Source organism: Peromyscus eremicus, chromosome 1 (assembly GCF_949786415.1).
Source record: "Peromyscus eremicus chromosome 1, PerEre_H2_v1, whole genome shotgun sequence".
In the NCBI taxonomy this organism is placed as follows: Eukaryota; Metazoa; Chordata; class Mammalia; order Rodentia; family Cricetidae; genus Peromyscus; species Peromyscus eremicus.
Genome location: NC_081416.1, coordinates 186,025,019 through 186,037,769, shown reverse-complemented (window position 1 = coordinate 186,037,769; position 12,751 = coordinate 186,025,019). Strand labels below are relative to the sequence as shown.

The 12,751-nt window shown below is 39.7% G+C and overlaps 1 protein-coding gene across 1 annotated transcript in view; it reads left to right on the top strand.

Annotated features, from left to right (window-relative positions):
- Positions 1-7,984: 7,984 nt before the first annotated feature.
- The window catches only part of LOC131894065 (oocyte zinc finger protein XlCOF6-like), a 32,918-nt gene continuing 28,151 nt past the window's right edge, over positions 7,985-12,751 (top strand). The window contains 3 exon segments of the mRNA XM_059244213.1: positions 7,985-8,093; positions 9,215-9,338; positions 9,555-9,684. The gene's annotated coding sequence lies outside the window, so the exon portion shown is untranslated.

The following is a 12,751-nucleotide window of genomic DNA, read 5'->3' as shown; positions in this document are numbered from 1 at the left end:
CAATATCATGACATGCTATAAAAATCAGTCACCAACCATTCAGGCTGTTCACAAACAGAGCACAACTGCTGTTGAACTCTCAGAAGTACCAACTGCCTTACCTTTAAAGTGGCTAACTAATAAACCTGTCTGGGTTGGACAATGGCCTTTGACAAAAGAGAAGCTACAAGCTTTAGAACAGCTGGTTCAAGAGCAGTTAAATGCTCAACACATTGAAGAATCTACCAGCCCTTGGAATTCTCCTGTATTTGTTATTAAAAAAAAGTCTGGTAATTGGAGAATGCTGACAGATCTGAGAGCTATTAATAAAGTAATTCAGCCAATGGGCTCCCTACAGACTGGGATGCCCTTGCCCTCTCTGCTACCTAAAGAATGGCCTATAATAGTTATTGACTTAAAAGACTGTTTCTTTACCATACCCTTACAAGAAAATGATAGAGAAAAATTTGCCTTCACAGTACCTAATTATAACAATTCTCAGCCAGTCAAGAGATATCAATGGAAGATCCTCCCATAGGGAATATTAAACAGCCCTACTTTGTGTCAATACTTTGTGCAGAAACCATTGGAGATAATTCGTGTAAAGTTTCCACAATCTATAATTTATCACTATATGGACGATATCCTATTAGCTGATCCAAAATTAGATACATTAGAAAGCATGTTTGAAGAAGTAAAGTTTTGCCTTGCTGGGGACTGCAAATTGCTCCTGAAAAAATACAAAGAGGAGATTCTATTAATTACTTAGGATATAAGATAGAGCTACAAAAAATTAGACCCCAAAAGGTACAACTAAGTAGAGATCGATTGAAGACTCTTAATGATTTTCAAAAGTTATTAGGAAGCATTTCCAACTTACTGGGTATCATGGGAATACCCAAAGATGGACTACAAAATTTGGCTAATACTCTAGAAGGGGACAAAGAATTAAATAGTCCAAGAGAATTATCAACCGAAGCTGAGAAGGAATTGGCTATAGTAGAAAAGACAATTCGAGAAGCACATGTGGATCGTGTGGATCCAGAACTTAAATGCATTCTTGTCATATTCCCCTCCAGACATCCCCCAACAGGTATTTTGATGCAGAGGGAAGATATTATATTGGCATGGATATTCCTACCACGTAAACCAAATAAGAAATTAAAGACTTATATAGAAAAGATCTCTGATTTGATTCAAAAAGGTAAACTAAGACTTCGCCAGTTGACAGGAATGTACCCAGCAGAAATTGTAGTACCTTTAACTAATGAAGAAATTTCATCACAATGGAAAGATAATGAATACTGGCAGAGAGCTTGCAGTAACTTTTTGGGAGAGATTAACAACCACTATCCCAAAAGCAAGAGAATAGAATTCATAAAGAAGACCGAATGGATTCTTCCTCACATTGTATGACAAAAGCCAATTTCTGGAGTCCTCACATTCTATACTGATGCAAATAAATCAGGGAAAGCAGGATATAAATCAGGAGACATAAGTAAAGTGGTACAAAGTTCATACAGCTCTGTACAAAAGGCAGAACTGTATGCTATTCTTATGGTACTGATGGACTTCACAGAACCCCTCAATATAGTCACTGACTCTCAATATGCAGAGAGAGTTGTTTTACATATTGAAACTGCTGAATTTATTCCTGATAATACAGAATTAACTTCATTATTCATACAATTGCAGGAAATCATCAGAAAAAGGGAACATCCTATATATATAACACATATCAGATCCCATACAGGTCTGCCAGGACCTCTAGCGCAAGGTAATGATGAGATTGATCAGTTACTAATAGGTAATGTGCTAGAAGCTTCAGAATTTCATAAGAAATACCATGTAAATAGCAAAGGTTTGAAGAAGGATTTCTCCATCACTTGGCAACAGGCTAAGGATATTGTGAAAAAATATCCTGCCTGTTCCATCTATAACCAAATTCCATTACCTGCAGGGAGCAATCCAAAAGGTATACAAAGAAATGAAATTTGGCAGATGGATGTGTTTCATTTTGCAGAATTTGGAAGATTAACGTCTGTACATCATACCATTGACACCTATTCAGGATTTCAATGGGCAACTCCTAAGAGTTCTGAAAAGGCTGATTCTGTGATTACACACCTATTAGAAGTTATGGCCATCATGGGAATACCTGTACAAATTAAGACAGACAATGTCCCAGCATATGTCTCCAATAAAATGAGACAATTCTTTGCTTATTACAATATAAAGCATGTTACAGGTATACCACACAATCCCACAGGCCAAGCAGTCATAGAAAGATCCAATCGAACTTTAAAGGATATGCTAAACAAACAGCAACAGGTAACAATGACTCCTAGAAATAGATTGCATAATGCTTTATTAACCTTGAATTTTCTCAATGCTGATGAGAAAGGAGCAACAGCTGTGGAGAGACATTGGACGAAGACAAAACTCCTGAGCTAAACCAACTGGTTTATTTCAAGGATGTGCTGACCTCAGAATGGAAACCTGGATATGTTCTACCTTGGGGAAGGGGTTTTGCCTTTGTTTCTGCAGGAGAAGAAAAGCTATGGATACCAACAAAATTAATAAAAATTCAATTCGAACAGGAAAAAACCCTTGATGAGGAGAAGTAAAAGATCATCCACCAATGTGACATCTCTACAAGTTGTAAGAAAAATTTACCAATCAAAGGTTGGGGTAGGGTTCTGTTTTTGTCTTTCCAGGATAATGGAAATACCCATCTTCCAAAAATCATAAGGCCTTGGATATCCAGATGTTTACAGCAGAAAGAAAGAATCTATTGGTACCATTCTACACACGATAAAATCTCACTGTCTAACATCTATCTCTCTATCAATCTAGAAAAGTTGTGGTTCCAATTCAATTATAAGCCAAGCTGGCTTTGGAGATGGAATTGGCTCACTCCTTCTCTAAACTCAAGCACATTGTTAAAAGAAAAGTTTGAGAGATTCTTCAGTCCCATATCAGAAGAGTCCTCTGGTGTGGGACAGAAGGAAACCAATAAAAAGGGACCATTGTCTTCTAGATTCTAATTCTCTCCACACTTACTCTTGATTTCTCAGAATCCTTTCTTACATGCTATGTCCTCTTTAAATCCAAACCTTCCATTTTGATAACAAATAAGTTTTTCTAATAGCAATCTCAGAAGTCCCCAGAAGGAAGATGGGGCCCCAACAACAACTCTACCCAATCCAGAATGATGCCATGGTAATCATCATCATACTACACTTCTTACCAGAATTTCAAACAATCTTACCCATTACTCTAAGACTTGCTGCAGAACCTACAGTTAGTCTAACTGAGATTTAACTATCTGAGCTTTCTCACAGTACCCAACAGAGATAACATCACCCCCTAAACAGCAGGAAGCAATGCTAAGAAAATGACGCCCCTTCTCTCTTAGGTTTCATACTTCTCAGGGTTAAGGATGATGGTTATAGGGTTGGGGGTGGAAGAAAATATTGAACTCAGTATTCTAAAAAAAGAGAGAGAGAGAGAGAAAAGGGAAAAGAAGAAATGGAATGGATAGGTATAAGATATTATGGTAGATTATTGTATATACTAGTAAACAAATTTAGTAAAATAGCAGCCTTAGATAATTTGCACTGTAATTTGCACTGTTATGGATTATGTTATATGTTGATACAAATGTAAAATATTTTTATATTCCTGTTTAAGATAATTTGTATATTGATACAAATACAGAACTACATTTGTTATAATGTATATATATTTCTACTCTTATTTGAAATATTTGTATATTGATACAAATGTAAATTTATATCTGCATACTTTATGTATGTTCTACTTCTGTTTAGGATATTCGGTATATTGATATATATTTAATATTCTTGTCATATTGCATATCGCACTACATACTCTTACCTCTGTTATAAATATTGATATATATTTAAAATTATTGTCATATTGCATATCGCACTATATACTCCTACCTCTGTTATAAACATCTTGTGTATTGTCACAATTTTGAAGTCATTGTTCTTTACCATACATTTGATTATAGACTGTTTACCTTGTTTGCGTGAAGCCTTAGTCCTTAAGTTATTTCGGTAGATAAGACTTATAGATTGATAGTCACCTATGCTTGTCATCTCTATAGTTATGTTAGTTAGGTTATCCAGATTTACAGATACATAGATCAGATGGACAGGTAATCTTCAAACACTTCATAGACCTAGAGAATATGGCATTTAAATAACTTAGAATTCTGTTGACGTGAGACACAATTGCTCCTGGCTGCACCAATTTGATCCCAAGGGAATGTTGGGCTTCTAAGACATTTCCATTTGGAAGTTTGTCTTCTTGGCACAAAATGGCCTACTGGGCAAAGAACTGCCCTTGCCTTGATGGCTGACAGTACGAATGCAATGCTGTCCTTTCTGGACAAGCAGGATACAAGGAAAGCGACCACTGTACTCTGCCAAGACAGGGTAAGATGGTCTTTCAGAATTCCTACTTCTGAAAATGGTCTGTCAGATACTTTAGGCCTGTAGCCAATTTGAATGCAACAACAATGCTGAGAAACATTAGGTGATTGTCCAGGCTGCCAGCTGCCTCGGTCTACTCTTGCAAGATTCCCGAAAGTTGCTTGCATCCATCTACCATTTCTCAGGTACCATTATATTCCTTCTCAGGTCTTTGATGGGATTGAAGACTAGCAGTTATAGTTACAACTTAGTAGATAGAACATATTAAGTATTAGATTCAGGTTCTTTAGGATAGGACACCTTTTGGAATGATCTTTGTAACATGCCATTTACCTATGCTCTATACTTCTCTGGATTTTAGTATATGTTTCTTGCTTGATATTGTTTGCATTGGTTGTAGTTCCATCTTATCTAGGTCATTATTCCTCATTATTCCTGGACAATATTTGATAACCATTCCTTTGTATATAGTCTTGTATTAGGTTAGAACCTTCTTATTTAGACAAAAAGGGGGAGATGTAGTGGGTAGCCATTCCAGCTTTGATCTGGAAGTTCCAACCTTTATTGAGACTTCGGCAACTGTCACGCCTACAAGGCAGGGCCAAGGGAGGCACCTGGAGACCTGAGATCTGGATGGGCTGTGCTCTCACTCGGTTCCGGGACCTTGGACGGTGAAGGTGGGCCAAGCAGAGCTCCAGAGAACACCGCTGGTCTGCGATACACCTTCCCCAGACCCCGCAACCTACCTATCCCTTAACTTATAAGTTACGCCTTTAAATAAATCTCCTTTTAACTATGTGGAGTGGCCTTAATAATTTCACCAATATATACTCTCTGTTTTTGCTTCTATTTATTTAATTAAAACTGAACAGCAAACAATAAAAAAGTTTTTAAAAAGGAAAAAAATAAAGAAGCACAAGAGAGACATATGAAATACAGACTTGTGTAGACAAAATTCTAAACAGTCTTAGTAAATAAGAAACACAGAGCCAAATACAGAGGTAAATAGCCAAAGAGATCAGAGAGCCACGACTACCTTATCTTACCACCTTTCCGCCATCTCTTCCCCAGAGAGAGTCTCTTCTTGCCTGACTTGCATTTTTGTTGCCTTTCTGTTCTGCCTTCTCATTGGCTCTAATCCCAACCACATGACTTCCTTGTCACTGCCTGTCTATACAGGCCTCCAGGTTTCTATGGTTGGTACTGGAATTAAAAACTCATCTCACCATACTTGGCTGTGTCCTTGACCACAAAGACTCTGACTACCATGTGATCAGATTAAGGGTGTGGGCTACCACCACCTGACTGTTGTTCCTGGCTCACTATGACCTCTGATCTCCAGGCAAACTATTTATTAACATACAAATAAAATCACATTTCAGCACAAATAAAATATCACCATAGACTTGAACTCACAGAAGGAATTGAGGATGACATTGGAAGATGGGCAAAATAGGCATGCACATGGCATAGAATGCATTATTGTGAAATTACAGTGCTAGAAGATTTATATGATTAACTCAAGGTTGATCACAGTCAAGCTACCCATGATTTACTTCACAAGTGCAGTAAAGAGACTTCTACAAATTTACATTATTTAAGCTTGAGTCATCCCAGGTGCTATTTCAGATGGCAGTGCAGACCACAGGAACAACAGCACCATGGTGGTGGCAGAAGAGCAGACACCTAAAGCAGTAAGAGCAGCAGATCCAGAACCAATCCGACCTGCTGTGACCAAATGAATTTCACCAAAACGCTGAAAACTTATGTTACACAATAGAAAGCCATGTCAACCGTTATTGTACAAAACAGTAAATATCCACATAAAAAGGAATGAAAATAGTTGAAAAGCAATGAAGTGGTGAAATTTGACTGTGTGCAATTGAAAAGCTGCATAGAAATGGTAATAACTGCTGGGCATCCTGGCGCATGCCTTTAATTCCAGCTCTTGGGAGGCAGAGGCAGGCAGATCTCTGTGAGTTCAAGGCCAGCCTGGTCTACAAAGCGAGTTCCAGGACAACCAAGGCTGTTACACAGAAAAACCCTGTCTTGAAAAACCTTAAAAAAGAGAGAAAGAAATGGTAATAACTGAAAGTATAAAGAAATAGCCTACAGAATGGAGAAATTTATTAATAAACATTTCATAGTACAATATATAAGTGCCCAGATTTTACCAGGAAGCTAAGAAAAATGTGAAGCAAATGATATTATAATCAACAAAAAAGTGATAATGTACAAAAGTTTTGGCATGACCAAAATGTTAACAGGAAATGCTCCACACATTAGTCATGAAGAAAGTGTTCATCTAATGTACACCTCTCTGCTTAGTCAGTGTCCACACTCAAGGTCCTAAACAATAACAAACACTGAAGACAACACAGGAGGAAGAACACGGAGACATCGTGGGAATTCAACTGACTCCAGACACCAGGCAAGATTGTGGGCAGTTTATTGAAAAAAAGAAAAGAAAAAACCTGGAGAAGATATTACTTGGGTTTATAAAGGAATGAAATATATTGAAAAATATCAATGAAATAGGAAGAAACGCAGAAAGCTGGAAATGAAACATAATACAGATAAATTAACAAAATTTATATTTTCCTTCAGTGACTTCTGGAATGGGTATGTTCAATTTGCCTCAAACCAAACTTGAAAATAGGATACAACCTCAAAAGAAAAGGAGAAAACCCTAAAATCAAAACATATACTTCTATAAAAGTATTTACTTCGTCGGGCGCGTTGGTGACACACACCTTTAATCCCAGCACTCAGGTGGCATAGCCAGGCAGATCTCTGTGAGTTCAAGGGCAGCCTGGTCTACAGAGGGAGATCCAGCACAGGCACCAAAACTACATAGAGAAACCCTGTCTCAAAAAACCAAAAAGTATTTACTTCAAATGTAAGGATACAAAGTGCTGAGAGTGAAGGAACTTATTCATTCATTCATTTATTTATCTATTTATTTATTTATTTATTATTTCCGGGGGTGTTGCCTGCCAGTAAGCCAGCCACACAAGCTGTGTCTGGGCTCCTAAGCCTGTCATGACAGCTGTGTGGTCGAGCTGTTTTGGGGCCCCTCCACAACTAACATGATTGCCACTCGCATAAACCGATCCTGAGTCTTATGTAGTCTGTAGAGCCCTCCCCCCCCCCCCAAGCCCCGCTAGCTTTAAAGACCCTGCCCCATTGCTAGTCGGGATCTCCCTGCTCTGCTGCTGCTTCAGACGGATGGAGAGTCCGAGTTAAGACTTGTAACAATACAAACAGGACACAGCGAACTCAGAGAGGTGTAGGGGGAAAGTATCTGTGGGGCAGGGGAGAACTGGAAAACTAAGAAAAAGGGGGGCTTGGGGAGCGAGGAGGGATGGTGCAGGCGGGTTTAGAGGAAACGCGTAACCGGAAGCGGGGTGTATTGGGCGGGGCCAGGAGGTGCGGCTCCAAGGAATGAGGCTGAAGTGACAGGAAATTCCACCATTCCCTGTTGGACTCGGGGAATACAGGGGTCCGGAACTGGGTGAGGAAGACCCGGCCGGGTATTCAGAACCTGAAACCTCCCCGGAGCCGCAGTCTCCGCGCCGGGCGGCCTGGGAAAGTCACCAGTCAGCAGCGCAGTGGCGGGAACCGCAGCCCGGCGGCCCTGGAACCTCCCAGGTCAGAGGAGCTGCGGGGCTGGGACACGGGAGGGGAGGGACCGGATGTGCCCGCCGAGGCTGCTCAGGACACTGTCAGCCCCCGCTGTCCTGCCCCGGGACGTCGGGGAACCTGCGGCAGCTTACGTCATCACCTGCGGTCAGGTGCGGTCGTTTCCCCGCACTACAAGCTGGATGCCTCCCTGCGGGCCTCGAACACCCCTTAAAAGTGTTCGTCCATCACAGTTCTCTCTCTTGCTCATTGCTTGCTCTCTTACCTGTTCTCTGTCTGTCTGCCTCTCGTGTCCCCACTCCGAGACCGCCTTTTCCTCTTTTGCTCATGCTCCTCCCCCAATAAACCTCACCCTAGACCTGTTGCACGTGGCGTGTTCTCTTAGCGGCCCACCCTGGCCGGCCGCCTTTTCCGTACAGACACAGCTTTCAATATTCTGTTACCGATATTTTTTCCATTGTCGGTAAGTTTGAGATCCCATGAAGTGGGTCTTATCGTGATTATTTTACACTTATCTTATGTTGCCAGACTATTCTGTCATAATATAAATCATAAAATAATCCAGGAGAGCATTTGCATTGTCCGATGTTTGCAAACAGGGTTCTCTTTGCTATGTGACAGTTCCAATAGTCCTGGAATTTAAATTCATCCATGCTTTCTAACTCCACTGTTTTACCACAGGCCTATTTTAGAGAGTGGCACTTGCCCCTGAGACTAGGCATCCCCAGAGAGTTTGTAGCTAGTATCACATGAGGAACCAGTGAGATACGATTAAACAGAAAATAGGTTTTATGGAGTGCCCCAGATATGGTTGTAAACATTAAGCAAACCTTTTACTCCCCATTAGTTTTCCATCTGAGATATATGCAGTCTAGAATGTAAATACAGCATTCAGAAATGTGTCTTTGTATGCTGTGTCCTTATGTTACAGCTTAGGTTCAGCCAGACATAACATGCATGCTGTGAGTGTATTGGGCCACACTATTTTATAGTTAGCAAATACACTTTAAACAGTATTATTTTATAATATTTATGATCACTCACCCATGTCAGAAAAATGTCTGTTTCATTGAAGAAAAGCATTCTGCTCATGCACACTTATCCCAACTGTTGTTTTTTTTTTATTTTAGGGTTTGTTGACATTCAGTGCTGTGACTGTGGACTTGTAGGTGGAGTGGGAATGCTTTGACCCTGCTCACTGGGCTTATTGCAGAGATCTCCTGTTGGAGAATTGCAGCAGTCTGGATTCTGAAGGTGAGAATAGTTTTCTGCAGTCTCCCTTGCTTCTCCTCAGGGTTTCTGAGAAAACTACTCTGCATGTGTGTGAGCTGTGTGTGAAGGAGTCTCACACCTCACAGAGTAAAGTGAAATCCTTAGAGAAAGAGACATTTTTCCTCATATTTTCTCTTTCTTTGATGGTTTTTTCCTTTTGTCAGGTGTTAACATCTTTTGTATTTGCTCCTTGCAAAGTTCCAGGTGCTTTCTGAAGAACCTCTTTCTCCTATGCAGCCTCACAAGGTCGGTCAGTCCTGCTCACCTGTGCATCAGAACAAAGAGCCCTGGATGGAGAAGAGAGAGGAGACAGTAGCAAAGGATCCAGGTGTGTTAGAGGGTCTGAGGAGGGGGTGAAGAGATGCGGAAGGGCTGAAGTGACAGTAGAAAGAGGACGTGAAGTTGGTTTTCCCACATTCTATTTCATTAGAAATGATTCTAGAGAAGTCCACTGAGAATAATCTCAAGATTTTCCTATTGTAGATGTTTGAAGATGGTAGGAAAGTACTAATACTCAGAGGTACATATAATTTTATTTGACTTTGCACAGGAGTGATGCTGTCCCTTTTCCATTTCCATCTTTGGTTGTGTTTTTATACCACTGTTAAGTGGTTTCATTAGTATAGTTTTAGTAAGGTGTTTGGTTAGAACCATTTAAGCCTCTGGGTTGGTCCTGTATACAGAAGTTTTGGAATCTTTTAATTCCTTAAGGTTCTGTGATTAATTTCTCTATTTCTAAAATAATGCCAGCAAAATTTCAATAAGACTTACGTAATATCTCTGACAAGTATTAAAGTCTAATTACATTGTCTTCCTTTTGATATCCTATTGTCTGTATTCAACACTACACGGTTTGCATCGCTACAGTTTTTATATGTTTTGAAATTATCTCTGGATTTCATCCTCTCATTATTTTTGAAGTCTTTGATTACTCACAATTTTATATATCTTAGGAATTCCTGATTTTCTCCATTTATAGAAAAAAATGTATCTAATATCTTGGTACAAATTATTTAGAATCTTTACAGAACATAAGGCTTGTTTTATATTTCTTTACATGTTTGAATGAGAGCATGGTATCAGGGAGTCACTCTTCACATGTCTTTTTTATATATATTCTCTGTTCTGTCTACTATTGATGTCAGTATACTAGGTTCTTGGAGAAGACACCTGTGGTTGATATATTGTGCACCCTAATAAACCTTTCCTGGGGATTAGAGAACAGAACAGTCACTGGATTGGACATAGAGGCCAGACAGGGGTTGCACACACGCCTTTAATCCTATCACTGAGGATGCAGTGATCTGTCTGGATCTCTGTGAGTTCAAGGCCACACTGGTTAACAGAGCCAGGTGTGGTGGTGCATGCCTTTAATCCTAGCACTTGAGATCTCCTCTCTTTGCTTGGGAAGGACACACATCTTTAATTCCAGGAAGTGATGGCAGGAAGCAGAAAGGTATATAAGGCGTGAGGTCCAGGAACTAGGAGCTTTTTAGCATCAGTTCAGCTGAGATCCATTCAGGTGAAGACTCAAAGGCTTTCAGTCTGAGGAAACGGGATCATCTAAGGAGTTGGTGAGGTTGTCTGTGGCTTCTATTGCTCTGCCCTTTCAGTTTTCACCCCAATATCTGGCTCTGGTTTTATATTAATAAGACCATTTAGTAATTCGTGTTAAACATTGATCTTTACTAGGTTTGAAGACTTGTTCTATTTTTAAGACAGGGCCACACTAGAGCATGCTTCTTGTAGTTTGAGAAGACTGGGTGACTTCTGATGTTAAGTGGATGATTCTCTGGAGGACTGGGCATTATTGGATTTCTGTGTTGTTCATGGTCATCTTACTTAATGGTGGACATTGAAGCTTCCCTGTATCTTTGTCTGTTTCCTTCCTAGAATTCTGTCATTGATTACTTCCTGTATTAAGAAACCGTTTTATGAAGTGCATTCATGTTGATCACATACCTTTCTGGTTTATTTATTTATTTATTGCTTTTTTTCATTTAAGAATTTTTTTTTCTGGTTTTTCGAGATAGGGTTTCTCATCTCTTTGGTGCCTGTCCTGGATCTTGCTCTGTACACCAGGCTGGCCTCAAACTCACAGAGATCGCCTGGCTCTGCCTCCTGAGTGCTGGGATTAAAGATATATGCCACCACCGCCCAGCTATTTAAGAAATTTTAAAAATTCTTTTTCCGTACCAACCACAGATCCCCCTCTCATCCCTTTTTCTCCTCCCCTCATCTTTCCTCACTCCCCCACCCTCCATTACCTCCTCATAAAGGGTAAGGCCTCCCATGGGGAGTCAACAAAGCCTGGTACATTCAGGTGAGGCAGGACCAAGCCCCTCCCCCCTGCATCAAGGTTGAGCAAGGTGTCCCACATCAAACCCCACACACTAATAGTGGGAGACTTCAGCACCAACGATCATTTGTTAATATTTTTTGTTTTGTATCTTTATAGATACTGTTAGCTACCATAATCATGACCAACCCTCTTCAGAGAAAATCTTTCTTCACTCTTAGCACTTTGTATTATACATATACATTTCAAGAAATCACTGAAGGGAATATAAACACATACTATTTTGTTATATTTCTGTATTATGTTTCTTTTCCTCTTTCTGCATTTCTGTTTCATTGATAGCTTGCATTTTATTTTATTCCTTTATAATTTTGAGTAGTATCTTCTCTTTTCCTTGCTTGGTTGTTCATTAAGCTGCACATTGACTTTTCTGGTGACTGCAGTGAGTTGGGTTCCCACTGACACTGTCTCTGTGTCCTTCCGTCTGTATTGTCTCCAGCATTTGTTATTTAACACCTTGGGTGTGGATACTGACTGGGCAGAGAGATATCAATGTACATTAGAGAACATTTTCTTCATCAGTAAACGTGTGGAGCATGTGCTGTTTACATTTCGACTATGTTAAAGCTTTTGTGCATTGTCACCTTTTTGGTTTATTTCTTGATTATACTGTTATTTGCTTTGCATTTTTTTTTTTAAATTTCTTGGTAAAATCTGTATTTATGTATTGTACTGTGAAATATTTGCTAATAAATTTCTTTGTTCTGTAGGCAGTTTCTATATTCTTTCAGCTATTTCCTTTTGTATGCAATTTTTCAGTTGCACACAGTCAGATTTCACCAATTCATTGCTTTTCACCTATTTTTATTCCTTTATATGTAGATATTTACTTTTCCCTACAGCACTGGTTGACGAGACTTTCTATTCTGTAACATAAGCTTTTGACATTTTGGTGAAATTCTGTTGGTCACAGCAGGTTGAATTGGTTCTGGATCTGTGGCTCTTATTGCTTTAGGCGTCTGGTCTTCTGCCACCACCATGGTGCTGTTGTTCCCATGGGTCTGAGTGTCTTCTGAAATCACAGCTGGGATGACTC